The 9466-nt window shown below is 40.4% G+C and overlaps 1 long non-coding RNA gene across 3 annotated transcripts in view; it reads right to left on the reverse strand.

Moving 5' to 3' along the window:
* Window positions 1-553: 553 nt before the first annotated feature.
* Window positions 554-9466, reverse strand: part of LOC120865807 — a 32052-nt gene continuing 23139 nt past the window's right edge. For 2 of the 3 annotated variants that reach the window (XR_005721510.1, XR_005721511.1), the window contains exons 2-3: window positions 7295-7398; window positions 554-737 (exon numbers count right to left, since the gene is read on the reverse strand). This is a non-coding gene — a long non-coding RNA (uncharacterized LOC120865807). Of the gene's footprint in view, window positions 738-7294; window positions 7399-8486; window positions 8589-9466 lie in introns of those variants that run through there. The other variant, XR_005721512.1, reaches the window with a different exon arrangement.

Raw genomic sequence — 9466 nt, forward strand, 5'->3', positions numbered from 1 at the left:
TGCTGTCTTCCCAAATTAAAACTGAAAATCAGCACCTCTGCAGCACAGAAGCCTGTTTATACACCATAAATCAATTTTTGAATTTATTGCCCTCTAGTGGCATTTCAAGAAACTAACTTCTTGTACAGCCTATGGGTTGTCTTTAAAGAGAAAATATCTGATATTATTGATATTAAATTCTCAAAGGAATGCATTGCTCTATTTTTTAAAAATTTCCTAATTTAATATGCATAGCTTTTATAATCAAGGAAAGCTACACTTTTCAAAATCATTCAATGAGTTTCTCTTATAGTATAATTACATTAGGAAGCTGAATGAAAGTCCCAATACAAATGTTTTTAAAATACAACCTATTTGTAATGTTTACTTTGCTTTTCTTATTTCTCAGTCTGACTCAGTTGAATTACAATAACCTTCAAATGAAATATTTATAATTCAAATGGTAAGTAAATATCTGTTGTTCTTTACAATAGAAAATGTTTTATTTTATATACCAAAACCCCAAACTGAGCTGCTTCTGCTCAAATTCAAAATCAATCTGAAATCTTTAATATGTAGGTTTAATCATGTTTATTTAACCATAGACATATAAAATGTACAAGATAAACTTTCTTGGATGATATATTTAAGGAGAGGGTCAAAATTTGCACACACCTCCCTCATCACGGGGTCATCATGCTGGTCTGTGCTTGTCAACAAGGCTACACATGGAGATGCGGTGGGCAGAGCAGAGGCCCCTGTTTGGGTTCAAAATGAGATAGGACATGATTTGTACAGTTCTCAGAAATGTTTTAAGCAATTGCATAACACCACACAAGAAGAGAAACTACCAGAAAAAAGCATCATTTAACTCACAAATCACATATGTGTATCTATATATACGCATTTATATATGGCATGCATATGTATATATATCTAAACTGAATAAAATTATTTAAACTTTCAAATGTTTTATGTAGCAAAGAAGTTCATGCCAAGCAAATACAAGAGAAATGAGTATTATCAGATGAAAACCACAGAAGATAAAGATGAGAGAGACACCCCCATCCTTCCCCATCCCTCTGAAAGCAGAAGCAGTGCTGGCCACAGGAGTTCAACATTCTGAGCTCAGAGTCTTTCTAGTTCCTGCTCAGCACAATTGGTCATTTCTGCGAACTAGTGACAGCCTGCATTTTCCATTTCTTCCTCCTCCTTTTTTTCCCCCCAAATCAGCATTCTTATTCCAGTTATCCTGCTCTTACTACTTCATACTGGGTATGATCAGAGCAGATAACTTGTCATTTGGTTTATAAGTGGCTGGACCAAGAGGAGCCCCATCTGAGCCTCCCTTAAAGAGCCTAGACACAGAGCTGGAGGCACCAGCTGAACAGGATTGGGGTGGTATCCACTTAGGAAGGGATGGATGAGTGTGCCTTCTGTGCAGAGAGAGGGTGTGCATGGATATGTGTGTTTTACCATGACTGTGGCAGAGACTGTTAGTTGTCCAGATATTCAATCTCCCCTTTCTCTACAAGGGAGTTTCACCTGTTCATAGGTAACTGTTCACAGAACCAAAAAGAACATTCTGCTCAGCCTCTTTTGCAACAAGTATGTGGTTATGTGACTAAGTTCCAACTAAGTTCCAGATGGGATAGAAGCATGAATAATGTGCATGGCTTCTGGGTGTGACCTTAAAAGCACATTCTTCCTTCCAATTTTTTCCTCTTTCTGCTGGCTGGTAGGCACTCTGAGTCCTGAGCTGTCTGAAACACGGGGCTAAGGAAGGTATACTAGAATGGTGGAGGGACAAGATAGAAGGACCCCAGGCCCCGGAAATCTTTGTGTTATAAGGCCAAGCTTTAACCTCCCAGATAAACTTCTATGTCATCTAAGCCACTGCTCTTCAAGGTCTTTTCTTACACAGTCAAATCTTTATTAAAAACAAACAAAAAAAGCCATGCCCAGGAAGGAAGCAGATCTCATTAAGAGTAGAATCTAACCAAATTTGGAGATTTGAGGGAAACATTCTGGAGAAAAGTTTAATCTCTGATCTAAAGAATGAGAGGGGGATTTCCCTGGTGGTCCAGTGGGTGGGACTCCATGCTCCTAATGCAGGGGGCCAGGGTTCGATAACTGATCAGGGAACTAGATCCCACATGCCTCAACTAAAAAATATTCACAGGCTGTAACTAAAGATCCTATGTGCCACAACTAAGACATGGTGCAGCCAGATAAATAAATAGATAGATATATATATAAAAAAAAAAAAAAAGAAGAATGAGAGAAACCGTGCTGGAAAAACTTTCAGATAAGAACAAGCATGGGGTGTCGAAGTATAGAAAGAAGTCTGGAAGGAGACAGAAGGTATTTCCTGCTAAACCTGCAGAGGTCAGCACAATCCACATTGATTAAAGAAGGTGAAAAGTGAAAGTGAAAGTGAAGTCGCTCAGTCGTGTCTGACTCTTTGCGACCCTGTGGACTGTAGCCCACCAGGCTCCTCCGTCCATGGGATTCTCCAGGCAAGAATACTGGAGTGGGTTGCCATTTCCTTCTCCAGGAGATCTTCCCAACCCAGGGACTGAACCCGGGTCTCCTGCATTGCAGGCAGACACTTTAACCTCTGAGCCACCAGGGAAGCCCTAAGGAAGGTGAAGAAGATTAAAAATCAAAAGTAAAACCAACTATGGGGTTTTTAGAACCATTTACTGAGAAAAGAAATGACAGTAGGTTTCAGGGGAAAGATGAGTTCACTTTTGGATGTGTGGACTTGGAGGTGTTCGTGAGTAGGCAATTGGTCACATGTCTCTGGTGCTGAGAATTAACATCCTGGATGAAAAATGTTTAGGAGGAGTCACTGGCAAACAGATGGTAAACAAAACTAGAGGAATGGATAGGAGCACCTAAGAAAGTCTAAACTGAGAAAATAATGTAAGAGAAGATAAGAAAGTCTAAAATCCCACCCTGAAAGAATTCCCGCATTCAATGATTGAATGTGAGTGGGGACTAACCAGGAAGACTGAGACGGAATGGCCAGAGAGATAGGAGGGAAACCAGACAAGTTCATTGTCAAGGAGACCAAAGAAAGAAACTGTTTCAGTAAATAAATTATGACCAACAATGTTGGATGCTGTTTTTTCAGGGTCACGTAGGATGAGCTCTGATAGGAGCCCACAGGGCTCTACCATATACAGATAGTTGATGACCTCAATGGAGAAAGAAAGGCCTTGGGCAATGGGGACGGAATCCAAATTAGGGTTAGGCTATATCCGGAGCAGATGGTGTAGGAAAAGAGACAGTACTTTCTAGAATGGACAGAGGAGCCTGGTAGGCTGCAGTCCATGGGGTCGCTAGGAGTCGGACACAACTGAGCGACTTCACTTTCACTTTTCACTTTCACGCACTGGAGAAGGAAATGGCAACCTACTCCAGTGTTCTTGCCTGGAGAATCCCAGGGACGGGGGAGTCTGGTGGGCTGCCGTCTCTGGGGTTGCACAGAAGCCGACACAACTGAAGCGACTTAGCAGCAGCAGCAGCAGCAGCAGCTCCAAAGGGCAAGAGAGAGAGAGAGCGAGCAAGCAAGCAAGCAGCAAATGCAGGGGTACTGAGGTTGAAGATGTTTGGTTTGCTTTGGCTTTTTAAGTTGGAAATTTTTTAGTTAAGCTCATTTAAATTTGGGCTTCCTAGGCAGCTCAGCTGGCAAAGAATCTGCTTACAATGCAGGGGACCCTGGTTCAATTCCTGGGTTGGGAAGATCCTCTGGAGAAGGGATAAGCTACCCACTCCAGTATTCTTGGGCTTCCCTGGTGGTTCAGATGGTAAAGAATCCACCTGCAATCCGGGAGGCCTGGGTTTGATTCCTGGGTTGGGAAGATGCCCTCAAGGAGGGCATGGTAACCCGCTCCTATATTCTTGCCTGGAAAATCTGCACAGACAGAGGATCCTGGTGGGCAATAGCTCACAACTAAGCACAGCACATTTAAATACAAAAGGGAAAGGTCCACGTACATGGAAAAGATTGCAAGTACAGAAGACAGAATGGAGAGCACAAAATTCAAGGTTCCTGAAAAGGTGAGAAGTGTAGAATTCAGAGCATATGGTGACAGTCAGCAGAAAATGAAAAAGGGAAGGAAGCATGGGGGGATGGAGCAGGGCCAGGACTAGAGTAAAGCAATAAGGCCCTCAACTTGGGCACAAAATTTAGGGAAGCACCAAAAAGAAATCCTCAGTAATTAAGATAAACACTATTTTAGTGCAATCTCTATATAGATCAAAATTAACACAAAAAATTTAAGGTGAATAAAATATTAAAATCTTAAATATCCAGTCTGTGGGTAATTTGTTATGGCAGCCCTAGTAAACTAATATAACACATATCTCAATATTGCAGAATGAATAATGTCGCTTCATAACTGATTAAACCCTCTCTCCCAAGAACTCTGGAAAAATTCTAGAATTAAGAAAACACATGGAGTTGAGAAATGAATATTAAAAACAACAACAAAACAAGAAACTCCTTGGGAGCCTGAAGGCAGTTTTGAAACGGTGTGGGAGGTAGATGTGTTTATCTGCAGAGGACAGGGCTCCGCCAGGGGGTGGTGGGCAACCAGAAGCAGCCTTGAGAAGGCCTGAAGGAAAGCAGAAAGGAACGGCAACATCCCCAGCCTGCCCAGGACATATCAGAATAGAAGCATCAGCGCACGTGGCTGGGGAGACAGGTTGATGAAAACAACAGGCTGACCAGCTAACCTCTGACATTGATTTCTTTTCCCCCTCCCCCTCCAAATCCCAGGGCTGATGGATAACGGACTGGGGAGTGGGTCTCTCAAAGCTACTTCTTCCTTAGAGACCAATGGTATAACTCTGAACAGAGTTGTCTTTATTGAACGGAGTGACAACAAATGAGGGTGATTAAAACAAATTCCATGGTGATGCAGGCTCCCTGGCTTCCTTCTTAAATTCATCTGGAGGGTCACACACATGCCTCCTCCCCACTTTACATTACCAGACACTCCCACAGGCACAAGAGCTCACAGGAGCTCAAAATAACCCGGCACTTGTGGAGGAGCAAAGAGACCATAAAATGCAGACAAGTTGAATCACACATACCAAATGAATCAGAATCATTAGAACAGATGAGCCAAGAATGTCAAAGATGCTTCAGGAGATAAACAAAGATATTAGCAATCTGAACTAAGAAATCATGAAAAAGCGGAAATATGAGGCTTCCTTGTTAAACAGTCACCATTTTCCAAAAATCCACAAACTACTGAAATAATTTTCTTTGATACCTCTGTCGGCTTGTTCAAGTTGCTGGTTAACCACCATACCCCAAATACGTGCACACCAATCACTGTTTCCAGACTGTGGCCTTTTTCTGTTCTCTTTTGTGTTTTAAATCCTGTTTTTGCCTTTGTTTCTTAACAATAGTGTAATGACTGCCTTCCTCATGTGACTAAATGGGTGAAGCAAATTAACTTAAGGTCCCTGGATTATCCTTTGACTAAAGAAAATAATTAGACAGAAAATGCAACAAATAGGTAAAATGGCACAGAGGATACAGCTAAAAAGTAAGTTAGAGACTGTAAAATCAGATTGAGGAACTTTCCCAGGCAGCTACAGGAAAAAATAAAGATATGGAAAACATAAAAGGAATGATATGTGATATGGAGGGTACTGAAGGTAGAAGCATAATGCCAATATCTAGATTTTATGGATTCAAAATGGGGGGGGATTGGAAAAGATATATTTAAAGAGATAAAGAAGGCAAATTTTCCTAAATTAAAGAAAAATGAAGGATCCCAGATTGAAAGAAATAAAAAAAAATCAATCAGATTTCAAAAAAAGATCCCTAACTAGATCCATTATTAGTGAAATTTAAGAACATCAACAACAAAAATAAATGATGTACAATTCTCAGAAAAAGGGAACAGATATCTAAAAAGATAAGGAATCACACTGGTATCAGACTTTTGAAACAACACTATATTCAAGAAAAAAATTAAGTAATATTTTAAAGTAATAAAGGAAATGACCTTGGAAGCTGCAGAAATTGTTACATTAAATAGAGAGATTCTATATGCAATTCCCATGAGTTCAGCATGGGTATCATTACTATTAAGAAATTACCAAGACTTCTGGGCAATGCAGCAAGAAAAGAAAAAGATAAAAGTGTATAAAAGTAGGAAAAGTAAAGCTAAAACATTTAAAAAAATACGACCAGCCATCTTAGGAAAAAATTAACAGAATAAAAAATATTAAAATTCATAAGGGAGTTTAGGCATTATAAAAATCAATAGTATTTTTTCTCACAAGTAACCAACCTAAATAAGTATAATGTAAGATAATATACCATTCATAACAATAACAAAAGCCATAGTGTGGCTAGGAAATTAACCAAGAACAGACAAGACTTCTATGGCTGCTGCTGCTAAGTCGCTTCAGTCCTGTCCGACTCTGTGCGAAGAAAACTATAAAAATTTTAAAGCATGCAACATGGTCTGAATAAACAGTCATATGTTTCAACAGAAAGACTTATGTCAGTTCTCTTCAAATTAATCAGGTGAATTCAATTTTAATGAGCTTTATTGGATTTTTAAGTACCAATAAATTTGTCCTCAAATGTACGTGAAAAGACCAAAAACACATAAAAGAGTCAAGCTAGTCTTGAAAAAAAGGGAGAACTTGTTTTATCAGATATTAAGACACATTGCAGAGTCAAGCAATAAAAATAGTGTGGGAAGGGTGTAAGAACAGACACCATGGACTAACAGGGCAGAGCTCAGATACAAACCCAAACATATAGAACTAAATATATATTGGCACCAGGCAGCCATGGGTAAACCACTCAGAAACAAATGGCATTCTACTCTGCCAAAGATCACATATTTAGTTCAGTCTAGAACAATTTACAAAACCTGGTATTCAACATACAGATCTATCACTGACAGTGGATTCATCCAGGGACTTTGGAAGCAGGTATGTTTTTCACTGGGGAGAATAGGAGAAGGCAATGGCACCCCACTCCAGTACTCTCGCCTGGAGAATCCCATGGATGGAGGAGCTGGGTAGGCTGCAGTCCACGGGGTCGATAAAAGTCGGATACGACTGAGCGACTTCACTTTCACTTTTCACTTTCATGCACTGGAGAAGGAAATGGCAACCCACTCCAGTGTTCTTGCCTGGAGAATCCCAGGGACGGGGGAGCCTGGTGGGCTGCCATCTCTGGGGTCGCACAGAGTCGGACACGACTGAAGTGACGTAGCAGCAGTAAGAGAATAACTGATTCTAAAACCCCTCTTTTAGGCTTGGGCCATACCTGAAACATTTAGGGAGGTTCTCCCCCTTGAGCTGTCCAACTTGGAGAAGTCATTTTCTTAGGTGGAAGGCACTGGAATCATTGGGACTTTACCCTATGTGTACCTGGAGAGTAACGGCAAAATCACCATTTACAAAACACGGGTCTCCTGCATGCTGATACCGTACAGTGAAAGGAAAGCGTGAGATATGGTGGTATTTCTTGAACATTCCAGGCACGTTGTCAGCTCTGGGCCTTTTCTTTTGTTGTTTGCACTGCCTGCAATTCTCTTCCCTCAGAGAGCCTCACAGCTGGCTCCTTCCCTCCTTCAGGCCTTTGCCCAAGTAGCGTATCATCAAAGAGACCACCCATAACCACTCTATTTACAATTGCAAGACCCTTTCCCACAGAATCATCCCCACCTTCCTCTTACCTGCTTAATTTTCCTCCATATGTAAATGTTTTGCTTATTTCTTTTGTTTGTTATCTTTATTCCACTTCCTGAACATAAACTCATGCATAGTTTTTGCCATTTTGCTCAGTACTCATTCCTGGCAAGTAGAAGGTGCTCCATAAATGTTTGTTGAATGAATGAATGGTTATTGTATCTTAGCGTTCCCACAGATACTGGCAACAGTACTAAGGTATAAGCTCATCATCTGAAGTGTAGATAAATGATCAATCAATCCTTGATAGTGAATCTTTACTTCACAACTGAGATACAATAATCAAATCAAAAAGTTCAAGCAGAAAATTTGTAGTTAGCAGTTACTAGTGTTCACATAACGTGAATCATCCTGATAAGTGTTTACTGGATCATTTTTCCTTGGAGAGAGATGCAATTAGCAATTCTCATTAATTCTATAGTTGCATGTCAGGACTCACAATCATTATCTGAAGAGAAAATAAATAAGCCCTAGGAAAAAGAGATGATTAGAGTTGTGCCTTAGAAATCTTTGTGATTTTTAAGTCTATAAACCTTTGTTTATAAACACAAAGGTGAGTCTGCAGTTACGAGAGAAAAAAATACAGTCCCCTTAGAAAGAAGCAGGTGATTTCAGAAGTGAAAAATCGGTGGTAGATTTCCAACTGCGTCCCTTTTGCCGTTAGGGAATTATATGTCCTCACCCACTGCCACGTGCCTAGAAGTAATCCTATACTCATCAATTATTTTTATAATAATGCAGAATAACAAACCACCCCATTGGCTTACAATAAGCATTTAATTATTCTCCTAAAGTCTGCAAGTCAGCTGGGATGGTGCTGCTTCAGGATGTGGCCTTCCTGGACTTGTTTGTCTGAAAAAGTCTTTGTTTCATCCTGTGGAGTATAGAATTCCAAGTTGACAGTTTTGTTTTGCATTTTAAAGTTGCCATTCCATTTTCTTTTGGCTTGCACAGTTTCTAATGAGAAGTCTATGAAAACTTACTATTATTTCTCTGTACATAATGTGCCTTTTTTCACTAGCTGCTTTTAAGATTTTCTCTTTTAGACCCCAGAGTCTAGGGCTAGTCACTACTAAGGCATGACACTTCGGGGGTCTCTATTGCATATTCCATTCAACAACTGTATTCAACAGTCTCCCCACTGTGGCTCAGGGAACACAAATGATTCCTAGTCCTGTGAGTTCTGAAAACTGTTTGGCTTACTGCTTCCCCATGATTGTTCTTTCCTAGCCTTGTGGAATAGTCACAGAACATATTCACTGATTTTTATTCAGTTAAAGATGCAGATTTCTAAAGCTTTTTCTCCATGAACTCGGCCTCATAAATTCCAACCAATTTGGTCTCCCAAAAATACAATCCCCGTCTACTCCATTCGGTAAGACCTGTCTTCTCAGGGCGACCCTAGACTCTGCTTAAGTTCCCCTTGCACTTGCAAACTGGAAACTGCCTCTGGACAGACAGCCAGGGTCATAGCCGGCTCATACCTGGCTCATCTCATTTGTTTCTCTTCTGTCAGGTAAAAGGACTGGAACTGCCTGCCGTCCGATGTCTGAAAACAGTTATTTTCACATACTTTGCTCAGTTTCTTAACAAGTCCAGACCTATTTCTTCTTGTCCAGTAGTGGGCGTCTTAAATGCCTTACGGAAAACGCAGATTGTTTTATAAATGTTATTTTCTGTGGTTAAAATTCACCTCTCTCTAGGGCATTCCTCGTTTACGTCTCAGGAGATGGTGATGGATCATTTC

The sequence above is a fragment of the Oryx dammah genome, unplaced genomic scaffold (genome assembly GCF_014754425.2).
Source record: "Oryx dammah isolate SB20612 unplaced genomic scaffold, SCBI_Odam_1.1 HiC_scaffold_7, whole genome shotgun sequence".
NCBI lineage: Eukaryota > Metazoa > Chordata > Mammalia > Artiodactyla > Bovidae > Oryx > Oryx dammah.